General features: G+C 37.5%; 1 long non-coding RNA gene across 1 annotated transcript; it reads right to left on the bottom strand.

The window, feature by feature from the left end:
* Nucleotides 1-500: 500 nt before the first annotated feature.
* LOC118008556 lies at nt 501-25,403 on the bottom strand. The gene is made up of 4 exons (XR_004678714.1): nt 25,176-25,403; nt 10,463-10,612; nt 10,179-10,247; nt 501-979 (listed from the first exon to the last, which is right to left on the bottom strand). It is a non-coding gene; the product is annotated as an uncharacterized LOC118008556 (long non-coding RNA).
* Between the last annotated feature and the right edge of the window lie 847 nt (nt 25,404-26,250).

The raw sequence follows: 26,250 nt of genomic DNA, 5'->3' as shown, positions 1-26,250 counted from the left end.
CCATCCCCTGTCCCCCCACCCCCACTGGTAACCAATAGTTTGTTTCCTGTATCTATGAGTCTGTTTCTATTCTGTTTTGTTTGTTCATTTATTTTGTTTTGTTTTGTTTTTAGATTCCACACATAAGTGAAATCATGCAATATTTACCTTTCTCTGTCTGACATATTTCATGCAGCATAATGCCCTCCAGGTCCATTTTATTTTTATTCTTAAAGACTTCACATCTCTTTTGGTACCTGCCTCAAGGTATCAGCATCCTTAGGCCTTTGCCTCTAGGCTCCTTTTTTTTCTCTTCAACTCCTTTCTTATAAAACAAGAAATTTGAAAGCTTCTGAGGGGATATTTCTGAACCTGTAATGCTTTTTGCCTGGAAAGTTTCCACTATAGAAATTTCACTAACACTTAAAAAATCATCATAATGGGAATGGCAGAGTAAGGAGATCAGTAGACCCTAAGCAATTTAAGTGGTGAAAATTATAAAAAAAAATATTTAAAGTCTCTGGAAATTTTCCTGAGGGTATACAGCAAATGGAGAATCATTCAGAAAAATCTACTAAACCTTTGGTAGGAACACCAGAGTCTATGGTATTTCAGCCACAACGCACTCCATCACCTCCCCCATGTTATGAAAATCTACCTGGTGTAGGGAAGGAAATGGGAGCTCTCTTCTTCCCCAGCTCCCATCCTGGGGCTATAATTGCATCCTAGGAGGGGCAGGCTGCCAGTATTTCTCTCCCCTCCCTCCCCACCAGCTTCAATTCCAGTTAGCCATCAGGAGGACCAGGCTGACCTTACCCCATCTCGCCCCCATTCGAAGGGTAGAAACACTGTCTCAGGTGTGGCAGGCCTTGAATCCTAGGAGCATAATCTTCTCCTCCCCAGTTGTCTCATCTGGTATAGGTTCCGCACCAGAAGGGGCAAGCTGAGGAGACCAGAGGCAACCACTCTCAGCTGCATTGCTATGGTGCTGGAGTTCTGCCTAGGGAGAAAGGCAGACCGTTAGGATGAAGAGCTCCACCAGTTGAGGGGACTTACTTTATATGTAACAGATGGAAAAATATATATCATGCAAACATGATAAGAGACCTGAAATGGTTATGCTAATATAAGACAACGCAGACTTTAAAACAAAAAATGTTTCTAGAGATAAATAGGGATATTTTATGATGATAAAAGGGTCAATCCATCAGGGAGATATAATGATTATAAACATATATTCATCAAACATTTGATAATATTAACTTCATGATCCAAGAACAACATTTCTAAAAGATTCAGAGGTATTAACAGTGAACATTAATTCTGACAATTGTTGAGCACTAATATGGGCCAGGAATTGTGACAGCCTTTGGAGACCCAAGTATATAGACTTCTAATCCTGAAGAATTTAGTAGACATAGGCATTAAAAAATTATTAATTTGCTAATGTAATAGGATGAGGGTTCTTATAGAGTATTTAAAGAAAGCATTTCAGTAAAAAGGATTAATTTAGCACAATAATAAAAACAAAACAAATTCACTCTATTAATAAAGTCTTACAAAATTCTTTTACATCATTATTTTATTTGATCCTAACAACTACTTGCTTTTATACAGCTGAAGAACTTGAGGTTCACAAAAGTCTAAAAAACTGATACGTAAATATGTTTACAATTATTGAAGGAAAAAAAGTTGCCCACAGAACTATGTGCATTATGTGATCACATTAAAAATTAAATAAAATATACATACAGAGAATAGGTTTTGGAAGCATATAAATCAGAGTGCTAAAAGTAGTTATTTAGGGATAAATAGGATTGTGGATATTTTTTATTTTATTCCTTTTTATTGTATATATTTTCTGCTTTTTCTTTAATGAACATGTATTGCTTTGGGCATATTAAATTCACAAAACAATAAAGTTGAACCTCTATCTGGGACCATTAACAAAAATTAACTCAAAATGGATCATAGACTTAAACGTAAGACCTAAAACTATATAACTCTTAGAAGACTTTGGAATAAATCTTAAGACCTTAGGTTAGGCAAAGCCTTTTTTTCTATAATGCTAAAAGTGAAAACAAAAGTAACGGAAGAAAAAATAGGTTGAACTTCATCAGAATTAAAACACTGTGGTGTAAATAACAATAAGAAAGTAAAAACACAATCCACACAATGGCGGAAAATAGCATAAAGATCTCTTACAACTCAGTAATAAAACAAAAACCCCATTATATAATGGGCAAAGGGTTAAGACAATTTTCCCAGGAAGCTATACAAACAGTCAGTCAGCACATGAAAGGTATTCAACTCATTAGTCATTAAGGAAATGCAAATAAAACCCCTGATGTCATACCTCTACATACCCACTAGGATGGTTATTATAAACAACAAAAAACCAATAACAAGTGTTAGTGACGAGGTGGAGAAATTGGTATTCTTATACATTGCTGGCGAATTTAAAACAGCACAGCTGCTTTAGAAAACAGTTTGGCAGATTCTTCAAAATGTTAAACAGTTATAGAATCCAGTAGTTGCACTCCTAGATACATACTCATTAGAAATGAAAACACACATCCACACAAAAACTCGGACATGAATGTTCATAGCAGCATTATTCATAAAAGCCAAAAAATGTCAGCAACTCAAATGCCCATCACCTGATGAATGGATAAATGAAATGTGGTCTATCCATACAATGGGAAGTTTTTTGGCAATAAAAAGGAAGTACTGATACATGTACACTATGGATGGATCTTGTAAAAGTTACGCCAAGTGAAAGAAGCCAGTCACAAAAGATTATGTATTATAAGAGTCTGTTTATATGAAATGTACAGAATAGGAAATCTATAGAGATAGCCGATAGATTCTTGGTTGCCTGGAGATGGGGGTGGAAGGAGCAGGAAACATTGAGGATGACTGTTAATGGGTATAGGGTTGCTTTTAGGGGAGGCAAAGAGGCTTTAAAATTAGATTGTTGCAAAATCCTGTGAATATACTAAAAAAAACCATTGTATTGTACACTTGAAATGGGTACAATTATATGGTATGTGAATTATATCTCAATCAAGCTTTAAAAAGTACCATATCTTTAGAGTGCACTACGGTTAGCAAAGATACTTTCCTAGACATTTCTCCTAAACATCACAGTAACCTTTGTTGCTATTTCTTAATAATTTTAAAGATATTATTTTCAATGAGTTTTTGAAGAGAGGGAACTGAGTTTCAAAGAGTGACTTGTGCAAGGCCATGTTAGCAGAGCTAGGAGGCGGATACTAGATCTGACTCTAAGTCTCCTGCTCTTTCCACTTACCATGCTACTGGTTATATTACACCCGCAACTATCAAATTTCAATATGATTTTTGTAGTTACCTAAAAGTTGTACCTGGATGGGCACCACAATTTTGTAAAACCCAAAACAGAATCGTTTAGAATTATTTGCGTGTGACACTGTAACACTGAATTTGTTTAAACTTCTGTGAGCCAGTTGAAAGGATTACATTTGAATGGAATAAAACAACTGATTTTATCATGAGATTGCCCACATTAATTGCCTAGCTAGGAACTGAGGAGAAAAAAATTTATATAAGTAATAGTCTTTAGATCTCCTTTACTTTTTTTTTAAAAGATTTTATTTATTTAATTATTGAGAGAGAGAGAGAGAGAGAGACCAGGGGGAGGGGCAGAGGGAAAGGGAGAGAGAGAATCTCAAGCACATTCCCTGCTGAGCACAGAGCCAGATATGGGGCTTGAGCCCATGACGCTGAGACCATGACCTGAACCAAAATCAAGAGTCAGCTGGTCAACCGACTGAGCCACCTAGGCACTCCAGATCTCCTTTACTTTTATATGCATATTTAATATGCTAAAATTCCAAAATCAAAGACAAATTGAAAACTGAATGAAAACAATAACAGCTCTCTTAATCCTTGGTCACTCATACGTAACTAGACATTTATATTTTTAGTAAGTTAAAACTTTGTACGTTTCACTCACTATAGATCCAGAACAAATAAACGGCTTTGATACTTTTAATATGGTTTGTGGGAAAGTGCCTGAGACATGGGCAAGGGTTAATACACTTAATAAACTGACTAATACTTTTTTTGGAGGGGTCACACAGGTCTCCTGCTTTCTGCTGTAGCTCTCTCTACGGAGCACTGCATTCTGAATGCTGAAGCACAACACTTGCTGGAATGTAAAATAAAACCATTAGTTCTCTTTGACCCTATTCCGGGATAATTTGACTAGAAATTAATAACTGTCAACTGGAGATATTTTGCTGGCCCTAAGGCAAAATGATGTGTGACTCCTCCTTCAGGTTACTCACAGTGCATACCACATTTACATTCAAAGATTATGTTACTGACTGGAGTGGGGAAAAGGATTTTAATTTGCAAAACAATTATTGCATTTTCTGAGGTCATGAATTTGGTTTTCTAGATGTTTCAGATGTTTTAAAGTGCTGCCTCCCTCAACTGCTGAGTAACAAGCAAAGCTAATGATACGGTTTCTGTGCCTTTGTAATACCATGTTCACTGTTTTACATTTGAACTGGATTTTTATAAAACATTTTAAACAAAATTATCCCATGACTACAATATAAAACAATAACAAGAAACAAACAAAAAAAATCAATGGCAAATAACATTTACCTATTTTTCTTGAATGAGCTGTCATTTTCTTGAAATAAAAAAAAATAGACCCTACAAGACAAATTTTAAATTGTGGTTGAAATTTATTTCACTATACTTTTCTTCCTCTCACATATTTTCTCTTTGTCCTATCCCTGGCCAAAGAACCAAACACTCTTTTTCTTTCTTCATGCACATTCTCCTGTGCTGCTAATTCGTGGCAACAATTGTCCTGAATCTCTAAAAGCTTTGTGGGCATTGTTACTGGAAGAGGGGTATCTTTTCATTTTTTAATCCCACCAAACTCTCATTTGTTGAGCGCCTTCTTTGTGTTAGGAGCCTCCCCTACGTGACCTCACTTATCTCCCAACACTTTGAGGTGCTATTTTCATCTTTACATGAGAAAAAATGAGGCTCAGAGAGGTCTGATAACTGCCAAAGGTCACCGAGCTAGTGATGGGAAGCATTGGAGCCAGCTTTGGTCCCTAAATTCATTGTGTACTTTTCTGCTGCCCTAGTCGACAGGTCTCTGCCCATCTTCAACTGTCCTCATCAAATTGTCATGACGATCGGATAGTCTGGGATCCCGCAGCTAAATTCTCAGGGCCCATGAAGATTTAGATTAATGTCAGCTCAAGGCAGCTTTGTTTTGTGTCTTCATCAGGACTTTAAAAGGACAGGACTTCATCAGGACTTTAAAAAATGAATTCCAGCAGTGCCCTGGAATTCATTTGGATGGTGACAGTGACACCTGAGTTTCTTGGGGGCCTCAGGGATGGTTGGACACTGACAATCTGGAAGCTAAGCAGCTACCTTTGAACACAGAGGAGGATTGTGGTTGTGCTTATAGTAGACATGTGTATCTCTCCCTCCAATTGCACGGTAGCCAGAAGGAGAAATTCGGAGGGGTTGCAGCTGTAGGTAGGAAAAAAAAGTTTGGGCATTGCAGCAAGACATAGCTGAGTTTGCATCTCATCTCTGCTGTTATTTCCAAATGAAATGAGGCAAGTTAGTTCATAGGAGTCTCTTTCCTCATTTGTAAAATGTGAATGGCAGACTTTAGCTCTCTGAATTGTCATGGGGATGAAATCAGGTTATAAAAAGGAGTAGGTAGTAGGCACTCAACAAATGTCAGTTGGCCTAATACTTCCCAGAGATCCAGTGAGGAGGGACAGCCACGGAGAGAGTGCTTGGGTAGATTTTGTACTTGATTCTATGAGACTTCCAGGCTGGCGGCTTGGGACTCAGGTGTAGCTACTAACGCATGACAGCTCTGTGGTGCTTTATCATGTGCCACACATTCTTTCATTATGTCACTTGATTCTTATAAAATCTTTGTGGTAGGGGCATGACTAGCAATTTATACATCTACTATTTAAATTCCATTTAATACAGATGAGGGGACTGACGCTCGGAGAGGTCACATAACTTCGAAAAAAATCAGAGAATTGTTAGGGAGAGATGCTAGGAAAAAAGCCAGGTCTTTCTTCATCGGTGTCTTCATTAGGGGTCTGTCTTGAGAGGTGGGGACATGGTTGTGCTGCAAGGTTTATGGCATTCAGATCGACTTGAAACCATGGTTCCTACTTCTCTCATTCCCCTCTGAAACATGTCTTAAATAAGAAAGCATGCCTTTTAATGGGCAACATAGAATACATTTTAGTGATATTTTTGTAAGCTTGACAATTTATGCTGATTGATTTGTTGTGTCCCCAAAACAAGTATCATTTCTATATTTTCAAATACCATTTGCATTTCTTCTAAGATTTTATACCAGTCTAGTCATCTAATGAATTAAATTTGCATTTATTTCACTTCAGAAAGGTGAGAGAATTTCCTGTTATAAATAATTTAACTGAAAAAACTTACATAAATTGAATTCTTAGCATTTCATTTTAATGGTATTGGCCATGGAAAGTAAACAGCAACCTAACTCGATAGCTTTTTTTTTTTTTTTTTTTTCATTTTTTCATTGAAAAAATTTTTAGGTAATGTCAGTTTTTTTTTTTTTTTAAGTAAGATTGTATTAAGGGAATTGTTCACATGAGCAATTATAGTTTTCTGATTTCATTACACATATCATAAATGATTTCTTTTGGTGTGCACTGCTACCTTAAGTAAAGAAAAATAGGAAGAGGATAATTTTTACTGATAAGAAACAGTTAAAAAAAAAGTTCAAATGAAGGTGTAGGGAAGGTAGTCATATACACAGTATTTCTACTATTTCCCTGCTCAGGAAATCAGGCCTGGTAATGAACTTAGATTGTTCTGTTCAATTTCAGCTAGTAGCCATAATGAATCAAATTACTCTATAATCTCATTAATACTAAATAGCTCTCTTTCTAGCTCTTGGTTTCCTAAATAACTATCCATCCACATCTTGGTTAAGGACTTTCCCTAGTGCCTTTAGTAATTAATGTATGGTAGCATCGTTCAATAGCTACTTGAAAAGCCAAAGATCATTTACTGCATTTGGAAAAATCCAATGGATGTCTGACAGGACATGAGTTACTTGCAACTGTCAATCTCTTATGTGGTCATCAATGTACATACAACATGTCAGTTAGATGATCTCTGTAGGAGGAAGTAAGCCTTGTTAATCCCTATGAAAACCAGAAATCGCTATTCCATCATTCCAACTTAATGGCTGATTTTTATGCTGGAAGAACAGTGCATATACATTTAAAGTACCAAGATCTCTGCAGATTCAACAGAATGCTAAGTGAAACAGAGATGCTTTCGTTGCACAATATAATGAATCAGAAACATGAGAAACATAAAAATTTTAAAAACATAAGCCTAAATGTCAGATTGCAGAACAACAGCAACTCAACTTTTTTTTACTATGTTTGATGGGAAAATGTTAGAACAAACTATTGGACTTAATCTTGCAGAGGCCCAGAATCAGATATACTCATTCCTCATTTGTTTCTGCATATTATTAGAATAAAATTTAAAATCCATTTTAAATTTTAATTTCCTTTGTCTACAACAAAGAATGTGTATATGATTATGAGTCGTGATGTAGCTCAGTTCATGATTTAACAATGGCAAAAAAAGTAGGCTACTTACATCAGTAACCCTGATTTTTAATTTCCTTCATAGATAAGTAATGAAATGATATTACATATCTATTCAAATAAAGATTTCAAGGTGAGCTATAAGCAATATAGGTACAGGAAAAAAAAATGTGAAGTTACTTTCTACGTGATCATGATTTTATGTCAATGAGATTTTAAAAGCAAATAATGGAAAATTTTATACTGTGGTTTCTGGATTAGGTGTAATAAATTTGGTCAGACAAGTTTGATTGAAATTTGGCTTTTATGGCTATAGATAGTTATCAGTCCTAGCCAAAGGAAATGCAAAGTTGGGAGTGCTATCACTTTGATACTCTTCTTCTAGCATAAAATACTAAACATAATGGCCTGTCTCAGATTACAGATTACTCCTTTTTCTTACATTCTCATAATGCCTTGTTTGTCAATCTCTAATCGAATAGCTCCCTGTATTAGCTTCCTAGGGCTGCTGTAACAAATTACCACTAACTGGGTGGTTCAAGATAACAGAGATTTATTCTCTCACAGTTCTGGAAGCCAGAAGTCTGAAATCGAGGTGGCAGCAGGATTTGTTCCTTCTGGAGGCTCTCAGAGAGAACCAATTCCATGCTTCTCTCCTAGCTTCTGGTGGCTGCTGGCGATCCTTGGTGTTTCTTGGTTTACAGCTGCGTAACTCTGATCTCTGGCTCTGATTTCACATGGCCTTTCCATTTGTGTCTGTGGGTCCTCAAATACCCCTCTGCATTTTTCTTATAAGGACTCTCATCATTGGATTTAGGGTCTAGGATGACCTCATCCTGAAACCCATAATGTAATTATATCTGCAAAGACTTTTTCCCAAATAAGGTCACAGTAACAGGTACTAGGGGCTAGGACTTGGACATATCTTTTTGAGACCCCCCTATTCAACCTACACACTCCCTAGTGCCCTAGTTCCATGAATTGGCTCAAGTCTGACCTAAGTTTCCCAGATGGCAGAGAAATAAGAGAATCAGTGATAATGAAGTTAATTCTTCATAAAGTCAAATGAATTAAATATAATGATCTTTTGTTCCAAGATTACTCTTTCCTAGTTTCTTCTTATTCAAATGTGATGATAATAATAGATAATAATAATAAATGGAGGTTCTTTGGGGGAAGGGAGAGGGCACGTTTTGGTAAAGACCATACTAATGTAATAAAGCTCCTAATCTGATTTCTCTATTAGGACTTATACTTGCCAGTAGCCCAAACTCCAACTATGTCTGAAAATACAGCTGTTGGGTGCTCTGGAGTCATTCATCCAACGTACATTTTTTGAATATTTATTTTGTACCCATTACTGTCCAGCTATAAAAAAGACATTAAATGCCCATATTCTCATGAAGCTCACATTGTAATGACTCACATTTTTTAACCTGGCCATCAAGGGCTAAGAATCATTCTAATCAGCTACAGTGAAAGTCATTTTCAGAGAAGGATTCCAATTGGCTCAGCTTGGGTTATGTGCCTTGCCCACCCTTGAACCAATTACTGTGACTGTGAGCAAGGTACTCTGATCAACCCAGCTTGGGTCACATGCCCAGCACTGAGGTCCACATGATAGGCCTATTGCTAACAGGAGGGAATAGCACCTGTATAAACAAAATCAAAAGATATTTATGACCTTCTGCTACTGGGACACTGAGCATTGCCAGAGGAAATCACAAAACTGTTTTTGTGCACTACAAATTCATGGCATTCAGTCTCAGGTCTTTACTGATAGTCCACGGTCCTTTTGTTCATCTTGGTGTTGATTTTGTGCATTTTTTCACTGGCAACCTGTTGAGACATTGTGTTTGATGCTGGGGAAATAAAGATAAAGAGTGCGTAGACCTTACTCATAAATAACTTGTGGGCAAGAATGACTTTAAACATTTAATTAAAATATAACATGGTTATCTACCCTCAACAGGGTATGGGAAAAGCGCCATTTGCAGAGATGAAGAAATAACTAACCAACCCTAGAATAGGTTGAGATTCGCAAAGAAAAAGAGAAGTATGGAGTGGGCCTTCCAGGCATAGATAATAAATGGCACGTAAAAAGGCATGGGCGTTTCAAAGGGCACCACATGTCTGCAGATCAGTTTAGGGTAGCTAAGAAAAGGGTGTGTGGTGGGGAGAGTGCAAAATGTGGCCAGAGGCTTCAGAGTGGAAGTTTTGCATGACTTGGATGGCATCTTTTAGCAAGCCTCTTAAAGGTCTCTGCAGCCTCCAGATTCTCCTCTTTTCCACCCTGAGACTTGTCATCAGGTTATTCTTCTTGAAGTTTGCTTTGGTCATATCATCTTCCTGCTAAAAAGCTGACATAGAAGTAGCAAGGATACTTGAGTTTTTGGTGGGAGGGACAGCCACAGAAGAGAAATTGTTGCTTTCTGTCCAATAAAAACAGATTCTGCCTCAGGTGCCAACTGGAAAGCTTCTTTCCTTCAAGAGGCTGCTGATAACCTACAACAAGTTCTGTCCACACAGTGAAGGGCAACTCACCTTTGACGGGTCTTGGATGACAGGGGTTTCTGTACTGCCTCAAACTCCTCACCAAGTCAGTGTAGTGACCTGAGAAACAAATTGGTAGAAGCAATGTGGGATCTCATCAAATTGAAATATTCTTTTTCTTTTTTAAAGATTTATTTATTTATTTATTTTAGAGGGAGAGAGAGAGACAGAGACAGAGAGCATGATCACAGAGGGGAGGGGCAGAGGGAGAGGGAGAGAGAATCTCAAGCAGACTCCCCACCGAGCATGGAGCCTGACACGGGCTTCAAACTCACCACCTTGAGATCATGACCTGAGCCGAAATCAAGAGTCAGATGTTTAACTGGCTGAGCCACCCAGGTACTCTTGAAATATTCTTATAATCTTCTTTTGTGGCATTAACAATTTCAAATATAATTAATCCACGTGGGAGGATCTGAGTTTAGCTGTAAAATCACAAAAGAGGCCAGATTATACAATATAGTCTCCTGAATTTGGTGATGATGTCATGGAAACTCAGCATTCAGAGGACATCTGGAGGTTTATTTTTCCTGGTTTTGCAACCCAAGTTTAACAACTCTGAATTTTGTGGAAACTGGGATACTCTAGCTGGTAAAGCTTATTCAAAGTTGACTTAAATGCTCAAAGAAGTTAAAGCAGGCAGAGAGGAGCATCTTTTCCGAATACTGTTTAAGGACAGCTTGGAATGTTGGGCTCTGATCCTTGTCTGTATTAATCTAGGTTATAGTCTGTCTAGTTGGACTAGATAAAAAATTGTTCAACTTTTTTTTCTCAAAGGATGAATCATTTTTAGCCTCAAATTATAGATGTATTAGTTTAATATCTGTCTGTCTTTTTAGTCTGCATATTCAGTCATATGAACTCAGTGTAATATAGATATAAAATATCTTACTTTTTCTCCAATAATTGAGTTCAGACATCCTCAGTTGAATGGCCTTTTTCATCCCTTACCTACGATTGGACAAGTTCCATTGTTTTCTAGTCCTTTGCAGGTTTACAGAGTTCAGTTTAAAGGTTCCATCTCACATCTAGCTCAAAGCACTACCTATCTTCCAACTCAGGGAGTTGGCCTGGGAGGCCAACTTGACCAGGGAGGGAGGCTTGCTAGGGAATGGGGGGAACCTATCCTTTGCTTTCCCCTCTTTTTGGGGGCCACTGTGTATCCTTAGGGTGTTGAGGTCTGGCAAGAAAAATGAGAGAAGATATTAAATAGCACTACTCAATAGTACTACTATGATCCTTTCATAGTTGATGACTTCTATACAACAGGCACCCAAATCCTGGCTTCCCTATAGGATGTATGTGTTTGTTCTTCAAGGGCCCCATGGGATAGTCTCCACTGCATCATCCCTGACAGGGGAGATGGGCTCCTGCAAGACTTCTTCCATCAGCTTTGGATCCCAATGGTGCACCCTATAACCTTCCTTCCATTGCTTGGCTTGGGCTCCTTTGTCTGTCGGATATCCCATTGGTTATCTTCTGTGGTGTTCCCTCCCACCCCAAGCTCAATGATTTTTAAATGGAAGTGTGCAGGCTAGCCCACTAACCCCTCTCCCCAATTTCACACTATTTTACTTTAATTTTACTCTAATTCCTTCCCCGTGTCCACCTAGGCAACCTCATATGCTACATCAGTGGATATCCAATCAAGAATTGAGATGGTAGTCTATTTTCTTTGCAGGCACTTCCCTTACAAGTGGCTTTCATCTCTATCATACTCAAAGCCCCTTTGGTAATAAATACTTTGTATACCCTCTTTTTTTTAAATCATGAAATAAAATTCAGAGATAATAAAATATCATAAAAGAAAATATTTTAACCTTTAAAGAACATAATTTAAGAAGAAGAAGAATTTAACACTATAAAATAAAGGAAAAAGAAAAAGAATGTAATTTATAATAAAATAATAGATAATATATATTAATATGTAAGTGCTCAGGCATGATTGTACTGGAAAACATAATGAAGTAGTCTGATGCTTACAGTTACTTATGGTGAATACTTGGCTTTAAGATAAAGGAGCCAGAAGTCAATCTGTATATAGAAAAGAAAATTAAGGGCAGAGAGCAGGTGGACCCTAATTAAAACTAATGGAATGATAAGTAATAATAACCTGGCTTATACGTAAATGGTAAGGAAAAAAGGAAAGAACCTTAGCCAAGGCAGGGATAACAATGCCATGGCAAATTACAAACTGTCAAAATGGAGAAAATTAAGCATTAGCAAATGATCAAATAACACAGAAAACATACTTCCGGACTTGAAATACCACCACATGGGCAAGCATATATTCAGTAGTTTAATGTCTGGCAAGACATGTGAAAGATATGAAGGTGTAAAACAAATCTTCATTGGGTGGGATTCGCCTGGGCATTAAGCATGTCTGGCACCCCTGCCTCCTTCCCATCAAATGCCTGTAGTGCCCCACAAACACAGTAATTACAAAACCAAAACCAAAACCTCTCAAATTTCCAAAATGCTCCCTAAGGGATGGTTCCTCCCTTGTGGAACAAGGTTTAAAAACATTTCTTTTACAACATTAAACCAGACCATCTCATTGGTGCATCCCATTTATGAACTGTTTTTTTTTTTTTTTTTCCACATTAAGCTTTAACATGATGTCACTGTTCTACCCTGAAACTCAACACTGCATTTTCTACAAATGTTGTATTGGGGATGTTATTTATATCACAAAGGGTCTTCTGTGCAAATTAACGGGATATATTTATTTCTGATCCAATATTGGGATACTCCAGCTTCTCCTGAGTACTATTCACCTTGAGTCATGTATCTAACCATGTTTCTTTGTGTCAGGCAAATGAAAGCTTAGCTTTCTGTCTTGTATCCAGCGAGTTGGCAGAATGGCATAGAATACCTTGTATATACTAGCTTCATTCTTGATTTCTATTTTATTTTCTGCTTTCTTTCCCCTTTTGCTTTTGTCATTTCATGTGGTTTTTTTTTTTTTTTTTTAAATATTTTTTTCCCTGTTGGGACAAAATAACTCAAAACTTCCAGTTTTAAGTTTGCAGACTGAACACATGCCCTAATCTCCTCTTCCTTGCACCAAACCCTTGCATCAATATATAAAACTATATACTGTTCCTAACTGTGGTGGCCCAGGACCTATGAGGAGAGAAAGGGATTAAAAAACCTGGGGTCTTTGTAGGTGATATCTACCCAAGAAAGCACCATAGGATGTAGAGCCCAGGGATAAGGGGCATGGTACCATGGGAAGGACAGCTGCTCAGATTGATCTTTCTTTTTTTTTTTTTTTTTAAGATTTTATTTATTTTTTAGAGAGCGAGCGAGAGAGAAACAGCATGAGAAGGGAGAGGGTCAGAGGGAGAAGCAGGCTCCCCGCTGAGCCGGGAGCCTGATGTGGGACTCGATCCCAGGACCCTGGGAGCATGACCTGAGCCGAAGACAGACGCTTAACCATCTGAGCCACCCAGGCGCCCTCAGATTGATCTTTCAATATCTCAGTATGATCTCATATTCCATACCAATTTGCTCACATCACCAATTGGACTTTGGTAATGCAAAATATTATTTTTGCTTGGAACTTGGTATTGAAGCATCAGGGTCACATGGTTCCCCAGTGGAGGCTTGTGCAGAGATTATTGTTCAGATGTAGTAATAAGATCTGTGTTCTAAGGAAAGAGCGGTGTTCTCTGTAGGTTTTCATCACACTGACGGTTCCCCTGAATTGCCATTATGAGCTGCTCGAAGATAGCAATCAATAAACTATACTTCAGTAACAACAAAATTAACTGCTAACATATAGCTTCATACTAATGAGTATTTTGCAGCATATGTATCCTATAAGCCACCTTAAAATATTAAAGTGGGTTATAAAGAATCTCAATGGTGTGATTATTAGTCATATCTCTCCACTAATGCAACCGCATATCATGGTTACATTTTAATCATCTTCCTCCCTCTTCTTTTTAAAATCCTTATTAGCAACTCAGCATTTCATCATTTAAATTAAATGTTTATTCTAACTAGTTTATTTATTAACATTGAGTATAAGTAATTTTAGGTTTACTCTGAAATTAATAATTTGCACTGAGCTTAAGTCAACTTTCCTATTCTTGAAGCATTGGTAAGTCCTGATTCTGCAAGATGTTCTGCAGAGAAATACACCTCTTCCTAGTGAATAATAATATAATAGTATGCTGTCTGTCATATACTAAAATGATGGAATTGACCAACTGTCAGGAAATGTTCTCTGAAATCTTGTGTAGTTATCATGCTGAATTACTCTGCTGGCTGTTGTTAGGGATGCAGTCTTGTTATAGAAAGAGTTTTCTCTCTATGAAGTTAATTGGCTCAGGTAAGAATGCAACTTTAGCCTCATAAGCATCATACCTTCTAACCAAGTGAATTGCTTAAATAATATTTATTATTATTATGTATAATAACATTTTGTTTATTAAAAGCCTGATGCCAACTGTTTTCTGCATAGTGTTAATTTGTCTCCAACTGTCTTGGGAATTAGGGAAGAGCCAGCGAAGAGATAGAAGAAAGCTGGAAAACAGAAATGGGTGATGGGATGAAGTATAAATTAGCTTCAAATATAGGCATTGAAATTCATTCAAAAGATTTTCTTCCTGGTTTGAAAAAAATGTTGTGTTGCTTTCCTTGTATGAAAGATAAGTGATTAAGCACTTAATGTGGTGATATTTGAAAACACAACTGTATTGCTTCTTCTGTTTATAAGAAGCATGCCATTCCTCCTCGGTAGCTGGGAGGTAAGTTATTGTCTCCCTAGAGAGATCAGGAACATGAATGGTTTCTTTTGTGGTCTTCGGGTTTGGAGGTTGGCTGTCTGATTGTCCAGTACTTCATGATGTGCCACAAAAAAAGGGATCAGAGAAAGAAAGGCTGGGTTGTTGTTGTTGTTGTTGTTGTTGCTCTGTGTTGTATTCTGTATTGTGTTCTGTATTCTGCTGTTTTGTATTGTTTTGTTTGGGGAGGGGCAGAGAAATGAAAGCTTAGCCTTTCAGAAGGCAGGAGAATTCCTCAGAGAAGAGGCCAAAGGCTGACTGCCCTTTTGGGTGGTGGACACCAGGTCTCACCAGAAAGCAGAGCCTAGAAGGTGCCATAACTCATAAATGACATCTGTATGGGTCTCAGGGAGGGCTGTGCACTAAGGATGGTCATATGGGGGACCACAGCTGAAGTGGGCAGTGATGACATGGATACTAGCTGTAGAGTGGTCCACCTTTGCACGTGGATGAGCATGATGAACATCTCAACTGTGACCAAAATCTCTCCTCCTCTATTTCCTTGGGATTCTGTAAGCTCAGGGGAGCTCGGGATTCTGCAATCCTCCTAAGGGAGGGAAGGGAGCCATTTAAAATGACTGACATTGCTGACCATAGCAATTGTGGGTCCAGAGGTAGATTTGATTTGACATAATAAGCAAAGGTGACATTTTCTTGCACTTTGGTTATATTAGCACACACACCTTACCCTTTTTCACTGCAGAGAGTTTCTAAAGGGATTAGTATTATTCCTCGCTGTTCAGAGGAGGAATAACAGAACTTTATTTTCTTTAAACTCCTGTACATACAAAATTGTAGAAACAGTCTTTTTATTTTGTGGAAACTCTTTAAAATAGGTCCAACTGATTTTTAACTGCTGTGTATTTGAACTGACAGTTATGTTAATAAACATTGTATTAATAAAATAGAAACTACTTCTAATTAGTAGAAATTCAAGTTACAATCTTTAACTTATCATGTAAAATAAATAGACTATAAACCTCATTGGTGATTTGTGAATTTCCAGAGACCAACTAGTAATTGTTTGACTTACTGTTGTAAAGAATGTACCCAAGTGACAAACAGAATTACCATTTAAATATGCTGAGGCTGACATAATTGAATATGTTGTGGAGTTGGTATAAGCTATTTAAAAGTACTCTAAAATGGATGACAAACATAACCTCTGATTGAATTGGCACATGATTCAGAAACTACAGATTTTTCTTATGATTCTATCAGGGAATAATTAGCTGAAAGGATGAGCTTGGTGCCTAAGATTAATGGTAACATCAATAAGCTATTTGAACTCAATAGGCTAAAAATGAACACATGGAACACAGCAATTAAGCACAGTTGGTTTAAATAAAGCACCCTTACTTGCCAGGAAAATTACCCACTGCATTTATGTTTCCATTGGGAAATATTTCTTGGGATCGGGGCAACCAAAGCATTTCAAAAACAATAGGAACAATAAGCAAGTTAAAAATACTTCAGAAAGAAAGAAAGAGAAAGAAGGAAGCCTTCTGGCTATTACTATCTTAAATTCTTAGTAGAATAACAGAGTAGAAATTAAGAAAGAAAGTATTATATATGTATGAAGAGAGTAGTGGAAGCCTGGGAGACAAACAGCATGGGCTTATACAGAACCCATTATAGCAGACATATTCAATTTCATCCCTTTGATCAAATTACAAAGTGGATGAAGGGAACTCAGTAGATATAATATATCTGGACTTCACTAAATCATTTGTTTTATGCCTTTTGAAAGCTTACTTAAAATTGTAATTAAAATTAGCTTAACTAGTTACAATGACACATTGCCTAAAATAAACTCCTAAATAAAAAAAGAGAGATCAGATTTAGCAGCCATCTATGAGTTGAGAAAGAGGGAAATGAAAAGCTCCAGAATGGGCACTGGAGAAACAATTGGTCCCTAAAGACAGTGAGAACCATGAAGAGAGCAGAGAGGTGAGATACTAAAATGTGTTATAGAATGGAATGGACTTTTCAGATACTAGAACTCAATGTTCATTTTGTGGCATCTGGAAAAAATGGGTATTTTTACAATATAAGAAATGACAGAGATTCTGTGTGTAGCCATGCTAGCAAGAGGATCTTCTAGTCTACCACCACCTGATAGTTTTGTTCCTAGAAAACCTTAGTTACCAAAAGTTGTTTCGCAAAAACTGTTGTGTCGGTGTGAAAAAGGGCCTCAGGTCCTAAAGAGTCTGAAAACTGCAAAAATAAAATCCTATTTTCCCTAGAAGGTTTAATAAATATTGCCTTAGAGCCCATCTAGGTTTTAGTCATTAGTAATAGTCTTTGTATGCTCATTATCATTAACCCTACCATTAGCACAGTGCTTCCATATATTCATATCATCCTTATTACCCCTATTATGATAAAGAAAGCAGCCGTTGTAACAGTTGCTTCATTTTTTTTCCTTATATGAATGCGTTGGCACCCAGAAATGATCCTGCTATAACAGATAATCTCTGTTTGCAAAATATGTTTTGCAATTTATCAATCACATCATATCCAATTCAGAATATGGAAATTCACACTGTCACATAAAAACTGTATATAGAAGTATATTGTTTAACAACACACCCCAAATGTGTGTCATTCAGGGTAACTGGCTATAATTTTCAGTAAATTCCACTAGATGGTGAAATCCTATGACACTGTAGTATACTGACATTCAAACAAATTCCAGAGCTCCCCACTCAGAGCGCTAAGCTTTTCCCTAGAGTGTCTGATTGCAAAAGCTCTCAGAACACCCTAGCAGAAAGATCCACTGACCTTGTCAGGGCAGGGAGATGCATTTTCCTTCTACTCTCCTTGCTATAAAATTCCCCCCAATTCCCCCCAATCCCCAACGTATGCTTATAAAAGTTGGCTGTGCTTTATAAACTGCCAAAGCTTATAAACCAGAAAATATGGTAATGTGTTAAACAGATATGTAGACTTTCCTCTCCAGTAGCACAAAATTCTTTTTAAGGCAAACATACTGTTACTATGAATCATGATTCTGTTTTCATCTTTCTATAGAAATGTAATTGAAAAATAACACACTGGGGTTATTTTAGGACTAAGAATTAACATAAATTGTGAAAAGAAAATGAGTAACAGAAATGATATTGTCATTTTTGGAATTTGGACATTTATCAACACTTAGAAGTTAGAATTCTGTTGTTCCCAAAGAATTAATTCACATACAAGGCAGCATTTTAGAAGATTAAAAGTTTTAACTGTCTTTTGAGAAAAAAAATAAAAGTCCACGAAAATATTATGTATATGTCTATTTGACAACCCAGAACAAACATGAAAATTAAGAAGAAAAACGTGAAAACACAAAGTAAAATAAAACAAAATATTTCATGTTTCACTAAGTCATTAAGATGCCCACAATCTGTGAGATCAAGTTTTTAATGGCTTTTTAACATTTTTTACTTTTTTCCCCCCCACTCAAATCAGACAGTTGCAACAGTCTAATGTGAATAGTCAACTTCCAGGGTCGTAGAGGTGGAATATATTATTCAGTATTTACAAAATTTACTTGCCCAAGGAAAGCCTTCCTGGGGTCCTTGGGTGGCTCCATCAGTTTAGCGTCCAACTCTTGGTTTGGACTCATGTCATGATCTCAGGGTCGTGAGATTGAGCCCCGAGTTGGGCTCTGCACTTGGTGTGAAGCCTGCTTAAGATTCTCTCTCCCTCTCCCTCTGCCTCTCCCCCCAAAAAAAGAAAGCCTCCCTTTTGGAGGAACATCAAGTATGAAGAGAGTTCTGTTGTTTACAACAGTCTGGGAAACCAACCCATGTTCCCAACTAGAGCTAAGGGTGGCCCATGATGCCATTCCTGCCTTAGACACTTTTGTGTTATCAAACCAGATGGGTGGTTTTCTTAAAGTCCAGACAGTGCCGAACATAGAGTCTCTAGGGAAACCAACCTGTTAAGGTCTGAAGATCGTTACTTCTGAAAAACCTGTAAGTTTTCTTGGGCCACAACACCTTGTGTGTAGGATATGTTTAGCTTAGGGGCACCTGGTTGGCTCAGTCCATTGAGCGTCCGATTCTTGGTTTTGGCTCAGGTCATGATCTTGCGGTTGTGAGTTTGAGCCCCATGTCGGGCTCTGTGCTCAGTACAGAGTCTCTTCAGATTCTCTCTCCCTTTCACTCACTCTCTCTCTCAAATAAATAAATAAAATCTTAAAAAAAAAAAAGGATATGTTTAGCTTAGATTTGGTCACTTCCTTAGTGAACACACTGCTCAAAATTAAGGTGGTAGATTACATCTGACTTGGGATGCACCCCTTATATTAAAGAGTTAAATGGTATGGAAATTGGAATGAGGCTATGGAGTGATGACAGGGATGTATGATCATGTAATCAGAAGTGGAGTTGAATTTTAGTGTCATAGAAGACCTTTATTTTGTGTAGGTAAGCTAATTAATGTGTTTGTTAGTTATGTCAAGGTAGACCTCACGACCTGGCCTAAGTAGGAGCCATTATTGGAAAGAAAGAACCTCTGTTCTTCTACTGAGGAATAAAAAGAGTTTGTGAGCTGTCACTGGCTACCTGGTAGGCCCTTATCTTAAAATGTACCTGGGATTTCGTTTTATTCATGTATGGTAAGGCCAACAGATCAGGAGATGATTGCCATTAAAAGGATAGTTTGTTACAGTTCCCAAGAAGAGACAGGATGCCATGCTGAGCAAGGCCACATGAATAAGCACCAGGACCAATAAGAAGCAGGGGGAGAGCATGGGCAAAAGTCTTTATTGTGGGTTTCCAAGTAAGGAATGAGTGAGGCAGGATAAGCAACTGAACAGGTTTTGGATTAGTATGAATAATTTGGTGGACTCCGGGCTCTGGGGCTGGTCTCTAGTTGTCTAGTACCTGGCCCTAGGATGATTAGGGCAGAGGAATATTGCCTCCTGGTGTGTAAAAGCAAGACAGCAGAGACAGTTCTGAGTTTGGGTTCTGAATTGGCTAATGAGAGATGTTCCTCCTGGACAGTAATTCACTATCTCTAAGAATTAGCTGGCCCTGGAGGGGCAATCTCTCCCCGGATGTGAGGGCCCAGATACCATAGCTTCAAGAATATAGAAAATAAAGAAATATAGTTAATACAGGATTCTGAAATGAGAAGAGTCTAGATAGTAAAAAATTTCAGAACTTAGCCCCAGTATCCTCTTTGCTATTATTCTAACATACTATGCAAGCTTCTGTCTCAGGGCCTTTGCATTTGCTATTCCCTTTACCTAAGCTCTCTTTCCAAACTTCTCTCTATGGCTTCCTCCCTTATTTCCTTTGCATCTTTACCTAAATAACACTGGTAGAATAAATCTTTCCCCGACCACTTTACATAAAGTTGCACCCTTCTCAACAGTCCCTCTACCTTCCCTGCTTTATTCTTCTTGATCACACGACTCTATACTCACATACATTTTATTGTTTGTTATTATTACAGTTAATTATTTTGTTCATTTTACTGTTTATTGTTTATTAAACTCTCTAAAAGCAGTATTTTAGGAAAATATTTTGTTCACTGCTGCATCTCCATTATCTTGAACACTGCCTGTACATAGTAGGTACTTAATAAATATTAGTTGAATGAATGAATTAATGAATGGGCAGTGATGTTCAACATGCAACCAAAAGCTGCTTTCTGTTCTCCTGAAACCTCCAGTAATACCCTGCTGGACACACAACCTTGGGTAATGGTGCTTTGGACAATGAACTGGGAATAATGTCCAATTGGGGATTAAAGGGTATAGCGAGAAAATGGTACCACTAGGAAGAGAAACCATGGATAGGGATCAAGAAATAGGCAAGAGTAAGAATTCAGAGTAAACCTGAAGAGTGACAGGTAATCCAGAAGAACTGTAGGCAACTCCGCTCCAGTTCTCAGGGGGCCAAAAGAGGGTTGGCTTTCCTGAGGTATGTGGCAGGGGCAATCAAATCACTCTATCTGAATATTCAACAAATAAAGTGACTCTGATGGCTGGAGTGCTGGAATACCTATGGCATTACAATGGCATTACAATGACATTGGGAGACAGTCTTAGGTAAAAGAACAACGTATTTAATAATAAGAAGCAAATCTGACTTTCTAAGGTAAGTGCAATTCATACAAGAACGAAAGCACACTGAGTTTTGTCAAAGAGTGAGGAGACAAGGTCAATCTTAGTGTCATTCTTGGTTCTTCCTTGATGATCTCCGTGCATTTCACTGATATATACGAAACACAAAACCTCAGCATAAAATTGCATCATCTGTGAGTCAACAGTGCAAGGACATGTACCATAACACAGCAACCTCTAGATAAATAAAAACACTGCTATTGTTTCTAAGTGCTTGGCCAAGTTATTCTCTTTCATGCATTTTCAAGATTCCACTTTGCAGATATTTTTTCCCAGTCAATGCAATACTTGTTTTGTTTTGTCACCTAATTTTTCAATCACCTACTTCTAGCTGCTAATAAAAGAAATGAATAATATCCCAAGCGTATGCACAATTCTGTGTTTGTATTACCAATGGCAGGAACTACTTGTATATAATAATAGTAGACCATTTCTCTAAAGTGAGGATAATTTAAGTTATTTTTATTTGTGGTATGACAAGTCTACTGTATACCTACGGAAGCAGAAAACACTGAATTTTATTGTAAAGCTTGCTGATGAGATGCAGTATGCTTCAAACACATTTCGGTATAAGTGAATAAAAGAAAATTTTTTTTCTGTAAGTGATACAGAGAAAATATTTAAATGTTGAATAAAGCCATGTAATTTTTATGTTCACTGCTTTGTCAAGAAGATATCTTTTCAGCAACATCGTGTTATCAAAGATGCAAACCTTAAATCAACAGCTGCTAGACCTCCAGCAAGTTATGAATTTTTCCTGATTTATAGCAATCATTCTTTTTATTTCTTTTCTCATCAGTCAAGCAGGGAAATTAAGGTTATTTTCATGTAAAAGGTAACACACATTGTGGCTTAGCATTGCACATAATCCACATCTCTTACCTTTTAAATTAAATTGTGTTGAATTGAATGTGAGCCGAGGGCACTTTTTGATTAATACCAGAAATATTGTTAGTAAATAGAAGGTAGAGACAGCATTATTTACATAAAAATAAAGAGAAGAGAACACAGACATAATAATAGGAATCATTTTTATGATTTTCATGATTTGTATTAGACTGATACATCCAAACAAAATGAAGATAAACGCTGAAGAGATTTGTGTTAGTACAGGAGAGAAATGCTACTTTTATTTTTGTTGGTTTTAGGTGTTCTTTAACAAAAATCAACTTGGCCTCAAGTAGATTAGAGGTTACCTTTTGGTGAATTGTGGTAAAAAATACTTTGAAGTTACAATCCATTTCTTAACAAGCTAAAAGTGACCTTGTAGTTCCTAAAATTGTTTGCCTAAATTAAAAGTAGCTAGCATTTGTTAAGCAATTATAATGCATTGTTTATTGTGTTACAATGTTTTCTATAGAGCCTCTACTATAATAGTGGTAACTCTGCAGAGCTAAATACTGTGACAGTCTCCAGTTACTGATGAGGGAATTGGATTGGGAACAAGGTCTTAAATTGTTGAACAAGAATTTAAATCCAGGCTGTTTGACTCATCAGAAGGAAGTCTCAACAGATGGAACTCTTAACATTATGTAACACAGACTCCTGATTACAGAGAAGAATCTCCCTGGAGAATTCAAGCATCCTCTGGTAGCAGCAACCAATATAGAAATCATCATGTTCTTGATAGGGTTATTTTGCTGATACATTTATGGGTTAATGAAGTTTATTTTGTTTGTCTCATGTACACTATGGCAATGGCTACTATGTGCCAGGCACTGTAGCACTTTATAAACATTAACTGAATGAGAAATAGGTACTATTATTATTATTACTAAGTACTATTATGAGATGGGTACTATTATCCCATTTCATGAATGAGAAAACCAAGGCATAGTTTAAATAACTTTCACAAGGAAATATAGCTAATAAATTATATAGGTTTGACATAAAGAATTTGAAAACATTTTTCTTTTTTGAGAGAGAGAGAGAGAGCGAGAACACGAGTGGGGGGTGGGGCAGAGGGAGAGGGAGATAGAATCTTTTTTTTTTTTTTTTAAGATTTTATTTATTTATTTGATGGAGAGGGAGAGAGAGAGAGCACACAAGCAGGGGGAGCAACAGAGGGAGAGGGAGAAGCAGGCTCCCGCTGAGCAAGGAGCCCGATGTGGGGCTTTGTCCCAGGACCCTGGGATTGTGACCTGGGCTGAAGGCAACAGCTTAACTGACTGAGCCACCTAAGCGCCCCAGAGGGATGTAGAATTTTAAGCAGACTCCATGCCCATCGTGGAACCTGATGTGTGTCTCAATCTCATGACCCTGAGATCATGACCTGAGCCAAAATCAAGAGTCAGATGCTTAACGGACTGAGTCACCCAGGCGCCCCTTGACATAAAGAATTTGGCCTAATAGTCCACACCCTTAACCACACTACACTAAGGCTGCCAGTCTATATCATCAATTATTGCCTACTCAGCGGCTTACGAGCATATGCTTTTCTTGCCCACAGATCTTTAGGTTAACCACCTGTGGTTTGTCTGATCTACCAAGGGCTCAGCTGGATGACTCCACTTCCAACTGTGGGTCAAATGGCCTTTGCCCCAGGCTGTGGGCCTTGGGCTGAAGGGCTGCAGCTATCCAGGGCATGTTCTTCTCAGATGGTCCAGTAGGGTGCTGCAGCCAAGTCCCAAACTACACAAGCATATTTAAGGCCTCTACTCACATCACATCTGCTAACATGCCATTGGCCGGAATGCAACATCAGTATGGCAATAAGTATACCCTTCCCACAGCAGGAGGAAGTGGGGAGTGAATGTTTTCTGAATAGCAATCTAAATTATCTCTCCCTACCCTGGTTACCACCCAACCAGGTTTAGGAGTAGGGGTGTGTATTAGTTGAGATTACTTTAGCTACTAAATGAGGTAAGTCCCCAAATGTCAATTGTTTAACATAGTAATATTTATTTCTCATGCACATGGCATTTGGGCTGTGTTTCACTTGTTCATTTATGGGATCAACTAGGTTCTAACCTAGCATGCTGCCTCTGTGTTCCTCTATGATCTTGGAGACCTCTTTGTTCAGCCAGCAGACACAGAAGAAGAATGGTGGATTGGGCACGACAGCTTGTTAGGGACCAAATCTGGAAGTTGCATTCATTACTTCTTCACATCCTTTTGGCTAGAATTTAGTCACACGGCAGCTCCTAACTCCAAGAAAGGCTGGAGATAAAATAGAATTGTGAACTCAGAAAGAAGGATAAATGGACTTGGTGAGAGCATCTAGCCAGTCTTTGTCATGGAGGGCGACGTCCTTTGTAAGCAAAGGTGTTCACGTGAGTGTACAAAAAAGCATGGGTATTTGAGCTTGTGCTTCATGGTACCACAATATAGCCTGAACCAGGAAGAGTTGGATATATTTAGTCTCTTTCTAAAATGAAGATAAAATCTTAGTATAAAATGATAGCCTTATGATAATGGAACTGAGAAAGTCTTGGCATTTTGGGGAGCTGAGCGGGCAGAGCGGCCATCTCTACTGATTCTTACCTCTATCTTATCCTGTAAAAATGAGCCTGGAGTGTGAAAGCCCAGAGTTTACGCCAGAATCAAGCAGTCAACGTGTACAAATGGGAAGTTTTGAAGTCCCTAAGCAGCGTATGAGTCTTTTGAGGAATATATTTTGTGATGGCATGATTTTCCTGAAGCCATTTAGAACTGACATTTCTCTTTGGTTTTACGAAAGTGTACTGCAGTTTTGTAGGGTTTCAGAAGTTTCAGAGACATCTTCCCAATTAATCTTCACTGTTTTTTGAGGACCATGACCAGTTAAAACTCTACATCATTACTTAACCTCCTGATTTTTCTTTTCTTTCTGTGTATTTTTACAAATAAAATTACTCATAAGAGACAGGTGGAAGATGAAAGATTAAATCTATTTTTCTGTGGTGCCAAATCGAACTCAATTTTGAGGCACAGCTATAGGTATCCTATGAGAACAAGTATTCAATTAAAGATGTTATTCATGATACGACTCACCAATTACTAATACAATTATTACAGTACTCGCTGCAATGAGTAGTTCAATTGCATTACAGCAAAATTACGGTGAAATGCAAAATTGGTATTTCTTACCTTTTCATTTTCAGGGATTTGAAGGACCTCAAGTCACATCTTGTAGCTGTCAGTTTTCAATCATTATTTATGTCAGATGTATTATTGACTGATAAAAGCTAGGTTTTCCGGGCTCCCTTTAAAACACTTAGGAGAGTTGTTTTTGTATCCCGCATTTGTGACAAGTACTTTTTGTGTCAAAAACATACTATGTCACAGTATAAGTCACTGCTGCAGTCTCTGCATGCGTGCTTTTCTAAAAGGAGATAAAAACTGTTAGATTCCTTTAAAGTGAAAAACCCATAAAACAAAACAAAATGAAAAAAAAATAGTTTGTTTACACATCATCCACAACATTTTAGTTTCAATTTATAGCATTTGCTTTCCATGAGTTTTATGGCAGGTTTAATTGGTAATGTGGATGAAGCATTTTTGTGTCAACAATGTAATAATAATGACAACTCTAATTATGAAAATCCATGCTTTGCCTGGTTTTGTTATTTTCCTGGGAATTTTTATATCTTGTACCTTAACAAAAGAAATCTTGCAGTGTTGTCAACACTTAGGTTTTTTTTTTTCTTTTTTGATTTGGTGTTTGGTTTAGGTGGCCCTGAGAAATGCTCCTTTATTTTCTGTTTCTTTCCTCTTTTAAGTAAAATTGTTGGTTCGTGGGAAAGAACTGTTCTCTAATGTTAAAGCAGCTGGTGCCTCGATATTCATATTTTTAAGCTGAAGTAGCACAGTGAGATCATTGTGGATAGGGAAGAAGGAAATAAATCAGCTTGTGAGATATTATCATTCACTTTACATCGTGAAAAACAAATACAGCTGTCATATTCTAACATTTACCATAGATAAATTGAAAGTATATATCACTATTTAACACAGTGAAAAAGAGAGACTATCAATGACTATGGGATGTACAGTATTTTGGTAATGTGTTTTATTAAAGCAAAATAAATTGGCCACTAGATGGTAAAATTGCAAAGAGCTTATCAAAGTGCTGAATCAGAGATTCAGTGTATAGAGAAAAGTCTTATGCATTTAGAAGTGAACACCATATTGTGTTTATTAATCTCTGGAATAGGTTATAGCG

The sequence above is a fragment of the Mirounga leonina genome, unplaced genomic scaffold (genome assembly GCF_011800145.1).
Source record: "Mirounga leonina isolate KUSES-001 unplaced genomic scaffold, KU_Mleo_1.0 Mir_126, whole genome shotgun sequence".
Taxonomy (NCBI): Eukaryota; Metazoa; Chordata; class Mammalia; order Carnivora; family Phocidae; genus Mirounga; species Mirounga leonina.
The sequence above is the reverse complement of the archived record's forward strand: the minus strand, read 5'-3'. Positions and strand labels throughout refer to the sequence as shown.